The sequence below is a fragment of the Panulirus ornatus genome, chromosome 4 (genome assembly GCF_036320965.1).
Source record: "Panulirus ornatus isolate Po-2019 chromosome 4, ASM3632096v1, whole genome shotgun sequence".
Lineage (NCBI taxonomy): Eukaryota > Metazoa > Arthropoda > Malacostraca > Decapoda > Palinuridae > Panulirus > Panulirus ornatus.
Genome location: NC_092227.1, coordinates 11,547,480 through 11,563,704, shown reverse-complemented (window position 1 = coordinate 11,563,704; position 16,225 = coordinate 11,547,480). Strand labels below are relative to the sequence as shown.

General features: G+C 38.0%; 1 long non-coding RNA gene across 1 annotated transcript in view; it reads left to right on the top strand.

Moving 5' to 3' along the window:
• LOC139765873 (uncharacterized) overlaps positions 1 to 16,225 on the top strand; it is a 209,814-nt gene that overhangs the window by 7,891 nt on the left and 185,698 nt on the right. Inside the window, exon 2 of the long non-coding RNA XR_011716752.1 lies at positions 11,843 to 12,852. This is a non-coding gene — a long non-coding RNA (uncharacterized lncRNA). The remainder of the gene's footprint in view (positions 1 to 11,842; positions 12,853 to 16,225) is intronic.

Sequence of the window (16,225 nt, the reverse complement as noted above, 5' to 3'; positions counted from 1 at the left end):
AAAATTAGCTTCGTCGATCTTAATGAGATCCCCTTTTTACATCATGCTTAATATGAGAATATTATCAAATACAAGATTATCGAATACAAATGTTTTCAACAGTGTATAGTGTTTTTCTTTCTTAATAAGTGTTGGCGCCAGACGTATGAAAGTTGACTGCAAAAATAATGGAGTGACGCATTTAATCCATTGTGGGCACGTCAGTCTGTAAGAAGCCTTATTGAATGTATAAGATCCCAATGTTATTTACTGGCAGGAAGAGATCATGTTTACACAGCGAAGTAAATAAACTCAGTACACCACGAGACTCGAGCTGTTTGATACCCCCCATGTGTTGCTCCGCCTCGCGAGTTATTTTTCACCGGTTTCTCCTCCTATGGGACTTGTGTGGGAGGAACACCGTGCTTGTTACACGGTAGCGTTATGGCTAGGCTAGAATCACCCGTCATATGTAATGCGCATTCATATGCATTATATTCGTGTGTGTGTGTATATATATATATATATATATATATATATATATATATATATATATAGGGAAAATGGTTAGGGAAAATGATTTGGTAAACAGAGAAGAGGTAGTAAAAGCTTTGCGGAAGATGAAAGCCGGCAAGGCAGCAGGTTTGGATGGTATTGCAGTGGAATTTATTAAAAAAGGGGGTGACTGTATTGTTGACTGGTTGGTAAGGTTATTTAATGTATGTATGACTCATGGTGAGGTGCCTGAGGATTGGCGGAATGCGTGCATAGTGCCATTGTACAAAGGCAAAGGGGATAAGAGTGAGTGCTCAAATTACAGAGGTATAAGTTTGTTGAGTATTCCTGGTAAATTATATGGGAGGGTATTGATTGAGAGGGTGAAGGCATGTACAGAGCATCAGATTGGGGAAGAGCAGTGTGGTTTCAGAAGTGGTAGAGGATGTGTGGATCAGGTGTTTGCTTTGAAGAATGTATGTGAGAAATACTTAGAAAAGCAAATGTATGTAGCATTTATGGATCTGGAGAAGGCATATGATAGAGTTGATAGAGATGCTCTGTGGAAGGTATTAAGAATATATGGTGTGGGAGGCAAGTTGTTAGAAGCAGTGAAAAGTTTTTATCGAGGATGTAAGGCATGTGTACGTGTAGGAAGAGAGGAAAGTGATTGGTTCTCAGTGAATGTAGGTTTGCGGCAGGGGTGTGTGATGTCTCCATGGTTGTTTAATTTGTTTATGGATGGGGTTGTTAGGGAGGTAAATGCAAGAGTCTTGGAAAGAGGGGCAAGTATGAAGTCTGTTGGGGATGAGAGAGCTTGGGAAGTGAGTCAGTTGTTGTTCGCTGATGATACAGCGCTGGTGGCGGATTCATGTGAGAAACTGCAGAAGCTGGTGACGGAGTTTGGTAAAGTGTGTGGAAGAAGAAAGTTAAGAGTAAATGTGAATAAGAACAAGGTTATTAGGTACAGTAGGGGTGAGGGTCAAGTCAATTGGGAGGTGAGTTTGAATGGAGAAAAACTGGAGGAAGTGAAGTGTTTTAGATATCTGGGAGTGGATCTGTCAGCGGATGGAACCATGGAAGCGGAAGTGGATCATAGGGTGGGGGAGGGGGCGAAAATTTTGGGAGCCTTGAAAAATGTGTGGAAGTCGAGAACATTATCCCGGAAAGCAAAAATGGGTATGTTTGAAGGAATAGTAGTTCCAACAATGTTGTATGGTTGCGAGGCGTGGGCTATGGATAGAGTTGTGCGCAGGAGGATGGATGTGCTGGAAATGAGATGTTTGAGGACAATGTGTGGTGTGAGGTGGTTTGATCGAGTAAGTAACGTAAGGGTAAGAGAGATGTGTGGAAATAAAAAGAGCGTGGTTGAGAGAGCAGAAGAGGGTGTTTTGAAATGGTTTGGTCACATGGAGAGAATGAGTGAGGAAAGATTGACCAAGAGGATATATGTGTCGAAGGTGGAGGGAACGAGGAGAAGAGGGAGACCAAATTGGAGGTGGAAAGATGGAGTGAAAAGGATTTTGTGTGATCGGGGCCTGAACATGCAGGAGGGTGAAAGGAGGGCAAGGAATAGAGTGAATTGGAGCGATGTGGTATACAGGGGTTGACGTGCTGTCAGTGGATTGAATCAAGGCATGTGAAGCGTCCGGGGTAAACCAAGGAAAGCTGTGTAGGTATGTATATTTGCGTGTGTGGACGTGTGTAAGTACATGTGTATGGGGGGGGTTGGGCCATTTCTTTCGTCTGTTTCCTTGCGCTACCTCGCAAACGCGGGAGACAGCGACAAAGTATTAAAAAAAAAAAAAAAAAAAAAAAAAAAAAGATATATATATATATATATATATATATATATATATATATATATATATATATATATATATATATATATATATTTTTTTTTTTTTTTTTTCATACTATTCGCCATTTCCCGCGATAGCGAGGTAGCGTTAAGAACAGAGGACTGGGCCTTTGAGGGAATATTCTCACCTGGCCCCCTTCTCTGTTCCTTCTTTTGGAAAAAAAAAAAAAAAAAAAAAACGAGAGGGGAGGATTTCCAGCCCCCCGCTCCCTTCCCTTTTAGTCGCCTTCTACGACACGCAGGGAATACGTGGGAAATATTCTTTCTCCCCTATCCCCAGGGATAATATATATATATATATATATATATATATATATATATATATAAAAGACAGGAATGTGTTATACGTACAAAAGAGGTGCTTATCAACAAAAGAAAAATAAACTAGTGTTGAAACCATTTGTATTTAGTTTAACGAGAGACAAGGAAAGGAAATTATATCTAGAGGGAAATAAATCAAGTAATAATGAGATTCGTTCTTTGTCAAAATCACACAGACAATAGAAATAAAAAAGATCCAGAAAAACCTAGTCTGTTAGTGTTGGTAATTCATGCCCATTTGCACAAAGTAATGTCGTGATGTTCGTACACACTTCAGTCATTCGTTTGTGACCGACCCAACAAGGCTATCTAGTTTTTTCAAAGGATTGTCTAATGTGATATGCGAGGGTCATTTTATACCATGGCTGTGCCACAAGGAACATTTTACTTCGAGAGGTAAGCTGACACAGCGAGCTGCAGGATACGCCATCACCTGACCCAGTATGTAAACAAACGCAGTGATGGCAGCCTAAGGCAAGAGGTGCCAGCACGTCTTACGGAAGAGCAACATTAAACAATTAGTTTTATGATTTCTAAACCTACACATGAAAACTGGAGTAAATATTATGATCCTGAATGCAATAAGCATTGATTGAAGTGATGGAGAAATTAAAAGGCGTATATCCACATCTCCAGTTGAGCAAGGTCCGTAGCTCACCTGATGCGATCATGGGTTTAGTAAATTATACTATTTTTGCACCATTTTTTTGTTATAATTAAGTAGAATAATATCGTTTCCTACATCGGTATCTCAATATAATCTCCTGGACGTTGGATGAGTAGTTATGTTGTGTCAGTACAGTCTATTTGACTTCTGTCATTCCTGCTTTAGCAAGGAACTGGTGACCTAAACCAGGTATATGTCTTGGCAGAGGATACTATATATATTTAATAGCTAAAGCTACAATTGCTCTTGAGGTTTGATCAACATATTTATCAACACATGCCACAGGCGTTTGAGAAAAGTTATTAACAATCAGTTGAAAGTTTCCGGTTGATGTTACGTAGATGGTTTATACAGAAGCGCACTACTCATCCTAGTGTTCTTTTGTTTTGCAAGTTGGAGGAACATGGCGGCATGATAAACAATCAAGATGATTCAGGGACTTCGAATAAAAATCCTTTGATAATAAAAGCTGTAAAGTCTAAAACTATTCCTTGGTTCACTTTTGACATATGAAATGAATCTATACGACATTTACGTTTAAGATGCTTGGTTTTTCGTTCATGGATTGAACCGAAGCAACCAACGATGGTTGCTACTGCTCAATCCATGAAGTCCCCCCCACCACGGAAAGGTAACCAAGCTTCGGGGGGGATGGGTGTTTACCCTGACGCCAACGGAGAAACTCAATACAATATTTTTATATCTTTCCTTAATCTTGAAAAATGAATCACTTTCCTTAATCTTGAAAAATGAATCACTTTCCTTAATCTTGAAAAATGAATGACTTTCCTTAATCTTGAAAAATGAATCACTTTCCTTAATCTTGAAAAATGAATCACTTTCCTTAATCTTGAAAAATGAATGACTTTCCTTAATCTTGAAAAATGAATGACTTTCCTTAATCTTGAAAAATGAATCACTTTCCTTAATCTTGAAAAATGAAACACTTTCCTTAATCTTGAAAAATGAATCCATCAGAAGGAAGAATAGCCCCAGTCATATGAAGACCGGCTGACCGAATCCTTGCGCATTGGGTAGAAAGTGATTTCTTTGATGGTAGCTTTATGGAAGGCACGGTAGCGTCGGAAGAGTTTCATTTGTTCTTTGAAGAGGGAAGGCAAGAGCAACCAGCCTGCAAATACAATGACTTCGGCCAGGGCACAGTGGTGTGGGCTGCGAGCATGCCTTTGGCAAGTGATGTGCTCCACAGAGAGGCCAGTAATACGGAGGAAGTTAGGATCCGACATGAGTGTGTTGTAAGTGGGACATCCCAGATCCTCCATGTTAACAACTTTAGCGCGGCATTTGAAAACGGTGGTAAAGAGAGCCTCGATATATCCTCCCTTGAAGAGCAATACGTCGTACTGGTTAAGTACACCAAGAAATTCGTTGATATCGACTGAGTGGGAGGGTCCTGAGACGATGGTGCAGGTTGTCAAGTCGAGAATGGCTGCCTCAGTGCAGTACATTGCGTGGAAGTGTTCTGTGCCGACGCCTTCTTCAACAAAGTTGATATCAATTATGGCTGCTCGCATACTCTGGTGGCGTCTAAGGAAGTCCCAATAGAAAGAATCGCCAAATGGTACGGGAGTTGTAGCGTAAGAAGCCAATTTAGGGAGAGACCAGCAGCTTCCGGGAAGGTCAGAAGATTTGAAATAGAATGGCTGGTGGGCAGTTGGTGGGCGAGGGACGTGAACGCTTCCGTTTATCTGCATTTTGGAAGATCATGATTTTCTCTGATGTACACTTAACGAAGTAACCTCGGATATCCTTGCTTATATTTTAATATAGTGATGTCTTAAAATATAGTGATGTTTACCCAAATGAAACCAGATCAGATCCCCACAAGTCAAAGGAGCAATAAAGATAAGTTGGTTATTATGACGCTGTGGTGAAAAAGAGTGTATACTAATAAAAAGAGATTGTTAAAATCTTTTGTAATGTCAATCTAATGCATTACAAATATGTGATAAGTGATCTTAAAGTCTTTTTTCTGCCTTTTGCGTCAGTGTTGGGTATCTATATACTAATTCTACCGTGATTTCCATAAGAAATTTACCTTCAGTTTCGCCAAGAATGGAGATGATATAGTCTATGGGATTGAGAAGATATTTAACAAAGAAGATGTAAGGATCAAATATGAAGTCAAAGAAATATATGTATAAAGTGAAGAAGATTAAATATGCAGAACTACGTTAATTGGAGATGATGTTTTAAAGCAGATATCTAGAATGGAGCCAAATCAGTGCCAAGGATCATACGAACTTTCTGGAAGAGTCGTAAAGGAGTGCGAGGAGGAAGTTAGCCTTTCATTAGTAAATATATTTATGACATCACTTAGAGCAGGAGTCAAAGACTAGTATTGGAAGATGGTCAATGTATAGTTTCGAGGGAAAACTATGTAGTTTTGGCAAATGGTTACTTCTAAAATGTTGAAAATGCTTTATAAAGGTTTGTTTTGTCCGCAGAAAACTTGCACAGGAAACGATATTAGATTTGGTGACAGCAATAAATAGAGGAAAATAGAGGTTAAATCTGGAAATACACTCCTAAAATATCAACAAAGAATATAACTACTACACATTATTTTCTTTTTTGTATTTATATATTCGTGGAGATACGTTTCGAAATTAACTTTGGGAAAAGGATTTTGATTTTTTTTCGATATTTTCCATATCTCGTGATTAAATGAAATCCCTCTAAAGCAGTATTTGGTTTATGGATTTTACCGAAGTTTTGAATAAGATAATGACAGTATGTGTATCAGGAAAAATGTTGGGTTAATGGAAAGTTCAGTAGTACTTTTGTAAAATATCAACACATATAAATACCTGAATAACCTTACCTAGTTTCCGAAATGATAGGAAAACTTGAACATTACACCCACTCCTTCAGCTTGTTGGCCATAAAGTTTTATGACCCTGACGTAAATTTTGATTAGATTATTGAAAACATTTAAACCTTGAGTATTAGGGAGGTGTGGCGAGGTTTGCATAGGGTATGACGATTTGTTACAAGGATAGTAACTCAATTTCCCCAATGTTTTCTTGTATATGCTACTGTTGCCTTTTGTGCTATTATTTATTATTCAATGAAAGAAATGATCCGTTGGTATTTTTATAATCAAATATAAGTACACAAACCCTCAAAAGATAAGTAACTTTTTCGTAGTGTTAATGGGGATGCGGAGCTGAACTGAATTGTGATGGGAATTCACCATAGGTACCAATGAAAATTATATCAGTGGATTCGTAATTCCTGAAGTGGTCTATGTTATGTTTAGTTAAGGTTGATAGTGAGCTCAGGTTTATTAGGTTGGTATTGTGTTTCTTTTCAGAAAACCACAAATAAATGGAAAATGCTTTTGTGAGAATCGCAGCCTAGCCACCATAGCTGTAAATGATGGCTGCAGGTGGATTAATATCAAAGTAACGAATGTTTAAAAATTAGCTTCGTCGATCTTAATGAGATCCCCTTTTTATATCATGCTTAATATGAGAATAATATCAAATACAAGATTAACCAATACAAATGGTTTCAACAATGTATAGTGTTTTTCTTTCTTAATAAGCACCTCTTTTGTACGTGTAACCCATTTTTGTCTTTTTATTGATAGTTGCACACACACACACACACACACACACACACACATATATATATATATATATATATATATATATATATATATATATATAACATACAAACCTCCAGCAGCCACAACCGAACCCGAGAACCGTGCGTGTTACACGGTAGCGTTATGGCTAGGCTAGAATCACTTGTCATATATAATGCGCGTTCATATGCGTTATGTTCGTATATATATATATATATATATATATATATATATATATATATATATATATATATATATATATATATATATATAATCATGCATATTTAAGAAGAACGACGATGAGGTGTACATTTAATGGTGAGGAGTTATTATGACTTTTTCACTTGTTCTTGTCTTCTTGAGTTTTATCTACAGATGTTGGTAAATGGGTTGTATAGGATATAAGTACGAAATTGGCGTTCTTCTTGAATGCGCATGATTAATATATATATATATATATATTATACCTATCAGGGATGATCGTAGCCTAGCCATAACGCTGCTGCATATCATGCATGGGTCTCGGGCTCGATCCTTGATGTTGGAGGTTTGTATTATATATATATATATATATATATATATATATATATATATATATATATATATATATATATATATATAGTCGTTAAACAAATAAACACAGAAGCTTCTGCCTTTCAACTGTAATTCACGCCATTTCAAGAATGAAAATCACTTGAAATACAGTTGGAACGTTGGAGCTTGTGTTGATTTTTGCAGCAAGTTTAGTAAAATCAGTGCTTCACATTTCATATATATATATATATATATATATATATATATATATATATATATATATATATATATATATAGTTTTTACTAATATCTTTATATTTTCTTCATTGTTATTAATATTATTACAGAGGAAATCAACTCCGTACGATTTGCTCTGATTTGATCAGGTCATGTGAGAGGTCACGTGATCACTGACTATATAAAGGCCCGTCCAGGTACAAACTTTTCAGTTCTGTTCTGTCGTTCATACAGAGCAGACGTGTCTCAAAAATGGTCTGCAGAAAAATTTTGGCCGGAACTGAGTGGACCGTCCCAGAGGAAGTGCCCGTGATTCGCTTGGAAGACTTAGTGAAAGGAGAATCGTTGGGTCAAGGGATATCTGGCATAACATATAAGGGATCCTTTTACCTGCCTGATGGTGAAGTCGTACCTGTAGCTATCAAGGAATATATCGGACCCGACGCCATGACAGAAATGGATAAAGAAGCTCGCGTCTTGCACAAACTAAATGGAACTGCAGGTGCTCCGCGACTTCATGGTGTACTTATGGATCCCCTCAGCCTAGTTATGGACTTGTGTGCTGGAGTGTGTTATGACACTTTCATGAACACTGCCAGCGTTGATGACGCCCTGAAAGTATTCATAGAATTGGTCTCAGAAGTGAAAGCTCTCCATCACGCAGGCTATTGTCATTGTGACCTTCATGGAGGGAACATAATTATCAGTGATACCCCTGACCTCACCGTGAGACTTATCGACTTTGGTCTCTCAGAAGAAGTCGACGAAAAACCGCATGATCTGGCTTACCTGTGGACGACGATGGACAGCGAAAGGTTATTGGAGCTGGGAGCGTCCATTGCTGGAGCAGTGGGTCATACCCCAGCCGGTAGAGAGTTCAGAGAAGCTACCCTAAAGCAGCCCATTGGTGATGACGCAGAACTGGATGAACTTGCTTCTCTGGCCACCGATGCCCTACTGGAATGGTTGGACGAATACGGGATGGTTTGATTTGATTTTAAACGCCATTTCTTCCCACCATTTTTGCACGGAAATATGGTTTAAGTAGGAAAAGTGATCCAAGCTATTATTTGGTTTACGGAACTATAGGGTTAATTAACAAAAAAGAAAAGAAAAAAGTGATGCAGGAGTTGAGATATCCATCCCCTCAGTCGAGTATTAACCCTAAACAATTGTAGGGTCTAAGCACATAGACCCTAAGCAACAATACGGCTAAGGAATTATAGACTCCAAGCTATTATTTGGTTTAAGGAACTATAGGGTTCAGCAACCATAGACCCTAAGCAATTATTTGGTTTAGGGAACTATAAGGTTTAAGTGTGCATCGACCCTGACCAGTAATTGGGTCTAAGCCACTATAGATCGTAAGCAACAATAAGGTTTAAACAACTACAGGGTCTAAACAGCTATAGACCCTAAGCAACAATAGGGTGAAGCTACTACAGATCCTATGTAGTTTAGTTGAAGCAAGTATAGACCCTAAGCAACTATGGGGTTAAGATACTACACACCCTATGGAATTATTTGGCTTCAGCACCTATAGGGTTAAGAAACTATAGACCCTAAGCAATCATTTTGTTTCTGATATAAGGTTTAAACAGTAATAAGGTTTAAGCAACAATAGACCCCTAAAGGAAAGCAGGGTTGTAGCACCCGTAAACGCATAAGAACCATAGAGTTTGAGCACCCTAATCAACAATTAGGTCTAAGCATTTACAGACCTAACCTAAGTGACTAGATTCTAGGCAACTGTAGAATCTTAAGCTACAGTAGGGTCTAAAAAGCTATGGAGCCTCTACACGGCGGGTTATGGGTAACTCTAGGAGGATCAGTAACCTTCAGAGGCTAACAAGTGGTCGCTCGCAAAAGACAAAATGAAAGATCAATTTTATTATCATTCTTATTTAGGCCAGCCTATGCCTTGAGCTTACCTTGGTTCCCTTAGAAGATCAGGTCTATAGCCATCCTCACTCCACCCTCATCTTCACTATATTCTCATCATTACAGCCTCATGGTCAGGATAGTAATTGTACTTCCATGGCTTTAATGGTCAGATAAGGTGATGGCAAGATTAGGTAATGTGGAGTTGAACAAAGATTTACAAACGGGGTTAGATAGGCTACCCAAGGTCACAGATGATTTAGGTAAGGTAGGTTAGGCAAGGGAAAGCTAATGACATGACATTTCTTTGAGAAAATTGGGGTTAACACTTCCTCGGTCAGGGTGAAGGTAAAAATGCTGTGTTGGGACCTCCAGTACATTGTTGATTTCATACAAAAAGATTTTATATCCCCTAAAATAGTTGAGCTTTCCTATTCTTCTTTTCTTTTTTTCTTTCTTTAAATCCCAGACGAGAATTAATCTTCTGTTGCATAACCTAAGTTAACACCTGGGTAATGGAGATCTGCTTTAGGCTGCCTAACCTAAGCTAACTTAACCTGTCTTAACACCTTGCTAGTGGTGATCCGATCACGGTTGCCTTACCTAACCTAACTTAACTAAGACTGGCTAGTGGAGATCTGATGAAGATTGCCTAGCCTAACCAAATCTATTCTAACAACACCTGGATAGTGGTATCTGATTATTCACTTTTTTTTACACATACTCTTCCGTTCATTTTATATTTTCCCTCTTCTTTCTCTCTTTTCTATGCAGCATCATATCTATCTCACTCTCACTCCTCGACTGATCCACCCATTTGCTCTCTATCTATATTCATTTTCCCTTAACTTCAAAGCCCTCCCCACCGAAGAGAAACCTTCTATAGGACTAAAAGTTATCATAGCCAAAGTTGATGATATAAATGCGTTTTATTAAGTGAATATAGTTTGATATGGATTTTCTTGATATGATTACGAGTGTAAAGCAAACTAATATGCCCAACGATATAATAAATACGGTTAACGATATGATAAATAGGTTAACAATGTTCAGAGAAGATGTTTTTTGTCCAGTTGATTTTCATCTAATGCCTACATATATTTCAAGACCGGCCACAGTGCATCACAGTAATGATATAGTTTGTGTCACTGACTGGTCTAATATTCAATCGTTCGTGCCGTTCGTTGGTGTTTTCAGTATAGGGGTATTATTTTTGATGTTATCATCACTTCGCACACCACCTCATCTAGAGGTATATATATAAACAGAATTTGGCAACTCGTGTAATATCTCGACACATTACTGTGGAAGTATCTATAGATATCATATAAATGCTGCGTTCATTTTCTGAAGCTTCTCATGTACTGTGAAGCAGGAAGGTAATACTAGCAGTTTTAACCTATCAGTCGTCCAGTATAGAAACTTCTATGGAAGGGTATTACTGATGAACAGCTCCCTATCCACATCAGACAGGATGTGGGTTATACGTACGAAAGAGGTGCTTATTAAAGAAGAAAGAAATACCAGCGTTGAAAGCATTTGTATTTAGTTCAGAGAGACAAGTAAAATAGATTACATCTAGAAGGCAATAAGAATTAGGAAAAAATGAAATTTGTTCTTCATTGTATGTAAATCATAAAGTATATCAACAAATCTTTCAGAAAACTCTAGTCTATTTGTGTTGCTAATCCAGGCCTCTCTTTTGTTGAACACCATGTGTCGAGTACTCTCCTGGCTTCTTACTTCTCTCTGCAGCCTAAGTGTCTAATATCATCTCTAGCTCCCATCTTATTTTCATTGTTGTTTGATTTCAACTATACATAGTTGTTCGCCTTCTGTAATAAGAAGGTAGCGTCAGGATATCATAATATATCATTTTTATTCACATCTTAACGTTCAGTACGCACGTTCATAAGTACAATTCTATTGTGTTCTTATCTATAAATTGCTATAAATGGCAATAAGTTAAGTTATATAATAACTACTCAGCTATGGATTACTATATATATGATAGCGTTAAATACATGATATTGTTCGGTATTAATATTGTAATAAATGAGGAAACAATTTGAAAAAAAAACCTCTCGATATGTTCCCGATATTAATTGCCATTTATCCTCTGTTATTATACGTAATATAAACTTGTACTTTAAGTTCAAGTCTTAGAAATGATCTTATAATTCTTTCAAGTAATGTTATGAAGGATAGTCCCAGCAGAGATGTATACAGGAGATAATTATGGTATGTTTTTTAGGTTGTGGCTGCCTGGCGGGCGGCCTGGCCGGGCACTTGGCTTGTCAACAATGACACGGAAGACGACAGTGTGGCTTGAGCTTGCAGGTGGAAGGTGTCGCTGCGAGAAGAAATTCTTATTCTCTCTTAGCATTATAGGACAAAAATCTACCGTGACCAAAAAATGTGCATTTGATGGATACTTGCGAGTTGAATAAGGTTTTATTGTGAAAACAGTAGGACAGTGTTTAAGAAGTTTAATACAAAGTTTAGCGTTGAACTTGGTGTAGCACATGATAAATGCAGTGCGAAAACATAAGATGAGACAGAACTCCGTTGATTATTGTGCTTCGTGAAAATGTTTAAGATAAATACCTGTATCTAAAATGTGAGAGCAGAAAAACAAAGAATTTTGTGATTTTGTTAACAGTGAATTGACACAACTATTGGGATACAATAAAAGTAGATGGTTGGCAGAGATGCCTGTAGTTGGAAAAAGTGGTTCATTCATCAGCCAGTAGTGATCAATTTCTTTGACACGTTCAGTTGTGAGACATATGGTCAAGTCTCTCTCAAGACCTTGGACCAATGTAATGAGCATTATTAAAGCAAGTTTAAAAGTGGTCAGATATTCAGATATATTGAAGACAGTGGATTTTGTTAGTGAAAAATGATTTTTTTTTTTCTAAGTGTAATGTTGAAAAATATCATGATGGTTTATGTGTTAGTGAGTAGAGTGCGAGAGATCAACAGACCAGCGTTGGGTAGAGAAACAGAGATATAAGCCATCTACGCATGTAGCTATTGATTACTGTTCTTACTGTGTTTCCCTGGAACCAATTCTTGTGTTGAACGTGCTTTCTCACAGATGAATAGGGTGTGGACATTGAAAATATCAGAAAACACCAACTGTCGAGGTCTTACTAGTAACCAAAATAGATTTCAAGCAAACCTCGGGAATTTTACAGTAGTTTAAATTCCACTTCGGATTTATTGAAGATACCATCGTGTGGAAAGGTCGACAACTTAAAGGTAAGTAGGTTGTTTTTATGCTTTCAATAAATATTATTGGTTAAATGTTTAGGGACGCCATTTTTATGATTTGATATCTTCATTTTTCTCTCGTGGATTCTTTGTTGCTAGCGTAAGGCTAATATAGGCTTGGGTATAAGGAATGATTTAAGAGTACGGGATTTTACTTTACGATCCATTAAAACTATCTTTCGGTATTTTCTCGTGCGTGATAGGGTTATAAAAGGACAGGCAATATCTGTGGCTAGAGAGAGAGACTCTAATATGGTGAAATGTGGAAATAGATATCATAGGTCCAGAGGTAGGAGACTGGAGCGTAAGATTAGAATTTGAATCATCCAAAGTTGAGTTGGAAGAAAACAAAGTGCCAAATAGAGCGGCTTAATCAGTTCGAGAGTGAGCAATAGATTGATCAGGTCGGAGAAGATGAGGAAAGGTGGAATTACAGTTGTTGGAGATGCTTTTCGTTAAAGACCAAAAAAAGAATTGTCGGTAGGAGTTAGGTCAGCACACTTTACGAGAGTGCACCTGGATCTTCGTAGAACAGATTTACAATGAGTCGAACGTGAATGAAATCAGTGGGTTTCTGGGGAAGGGAAGAGTTTCTTGGTCTGGTTACCACACACCGTCCCTGATGTGGTGACAAGCATCAGAACACGAGCAGTCAAACCACGAAGGATGTGGAAAAGATTTAAAAAGAAGATGGGATGTAAACCTTCATCCCAGCCGTAATAACTTGTGCTATGTGGTCGACACATCACGATTCCATCCCGACCAGAGAAGCAGCACCCATTCCAAGGAATGGGAGCTGCACAGGGACAACCACCACTTGGGCTCTCCCCAAAGTGCCCAGAGTTGAAGTTTTCTGGGAAGGGATGGTGGTCAAGCGAGCCCAGTCTGAAGTCACTGATATAAGAGTGTGGTCAAAGGGCCGTAAAGGAGGCAGGAATGGTGTATGCATCAAGTAGGAGGATTCAGAGATAAAGGAGGCAGGAATGGTGTATGCATCAAGTAGGAGGATTCAGAGATAAAGGAGGCAGGAATGGTGTATGCATCAAGTAGGAGGATTCAGAGATAAAGGAGGCAGGAATGGTGTATGCATCAAGTAGGAGGATTCAGAGATAAAGGAGGCAGGGATGGTGTATGCATCAAGTAGGAGGATTCAGAGATAAAGGAAAAAAGCTCGTGTTAAAAGAGTGGTCATGAAGATAAGGAACTAGAGGAGGGTCTTTGATTAATTGTCCCAAACCATCAAGGAGAGAGTGAGGAAAGGCCTGGGCTTCCCCGGGATCGACCCGGTTACAGCCCAAACCAATCCCTGCGGTATGTATTGAAGTCCCCAGCATAAGAGTATTTCAGCTCCTGGAGGAGAAAGCAGCAGGGCCCTAGCGGCAAGACGTCAAGCAGTCGAAGAGCTGGACATAATTGGAGGAATTTGAGTGGTGGGAAACTATGTGAAACACAAAGGCAAGATGATAGAAGGTAGAGATATTTCGAGGCAAATGATGATGATGATGATGATGATGATGATGATGTGGCTGAGGTATACATGGTAGTAACTCGTTCTTAGCGTTGATTGGAGGTCTAGGTTTGGGAGGTGGAAGGGTTTTGGAGGAATTGTGGGTGGATTTTGAGTGGGTAGGGAGTTTGTTTGAGAATAAGTAATGTGGGAAATGGGACGTACAGATGAAGTATAAAAGACTCTGCGATCAACCAGAGAACTACATTGTTCTTGGTATATTGTTTGATGCTTTTCTTTGGTTTGTTTTATCATTAAGTCGGCAGATTTTTATGTAACTTCTTATTAAAGGTTTCTGTTCATGCTTATTTTGTAGTTGTTTATTGATGCTTGTTGTGCTATTGTGTTGGTATGTGTGGGGGAGGCTTACCAAGTCCATGTGTTGCTAGTTGCTTACTCCACCTTTCATGATTATTATCTTATTTGCTTCTTTTTTAAGATGATAACAGGGGGTAAATAGATAGTTTTTCAGACTGACACCGGTTCCACTAACACCGTGCCCATCAGTTTCGCCAAACATATCAAACCTACTAATAAGATTCATAAGACTTGGAACCAAAGCAGTCAGGTTCCAGTTGGTATGGGTACTAGAGGTTTGTATTTCCCTACGAACGGTCCGAAATTACATATTGATTTCTTTGTCCTTGAAGGGAATCTTACACAACAGATGGGGGCTAGCGGAAGTGAAGGAGGGCAACTTTGAGGAAGTGAACAAGGTCAAGCTAGAGGTTGAGTATTTGGATGTGATGAAAGGTTCAGTAGAAACCTTTCCCGGTGTACAGTCTCCCTACAGGGAATCAAGGAGTCGCGTCACCAACCTCCATCACCTCCCCTAGCCAGAAATCCCACAGCTACACGCACAAGGTTTTTTTTAATTATTGTTATCATTATTCTGCTGTTCTGTTGGTATGGAGACGTGCACACACTTCCTTCACTGACTCGGGGGAAGTCCAAAGTTGTATTCTCTCCGGGAAATCTCTTCTCGAGCGTTAAAGTTAACGAGGCCCTCGCTCAGTGAGGCTGGACATCACGTCTTTGTCTGCAGAAGGTGACGCAAGGCTTGTTATTGATTACGACGATCGTAAATGGGTAACGCGATGGTGTAGGGTTTCAGGGCGTTGCTCATTGCCAGATACTCCTTGGCCTTGAGTACAATGATGATTCCTTACGGTTAGGCGTATTCTAAGCCTTCGTCTGCCACCGAGCGCCCCGGTGACACGGAATTCGTGATTTCATACAACGCGCTGACGCAACAAGTAATACCGTTGGCTGAAGTCAAGCACGAAAAACGGATCATAGAGTTATATGATGATGATGATGATAATGATAATGATAATAATGATAATGATAATAATGATAATGATAACGATAATAGTAATGATGATGATAATAATGATAATGATAATAATAATAATAACAATAATAACAATAATAATAATAATAATAATAATAATAATGATAATAATAATAATAATGATAATAATAATAATGATGATGATGATAATAATGATAATGATAATAATGATAATGACAATAATAATAATGATAATAATAATAATGATGATAGTAGTAATAATAATAATAATGATAATAATACTAATAATAATAAGAAAAAGAATAATGATAATAATAATAATATGATAATAATGATAATAATAACAATGATAATAATAATAATGATAATGATGATAACAACAACTATAATGATAATGATAATAATAATAATTATAATATTAATAATAATAATAATGATAATAATGATAATAATAATAATGAAATAATAACAGTTGTGTTGATAATGATGATAATGAATGTAAAAACGCCTTTGGGAGAGGGAGTTATGAACTAGGGAGT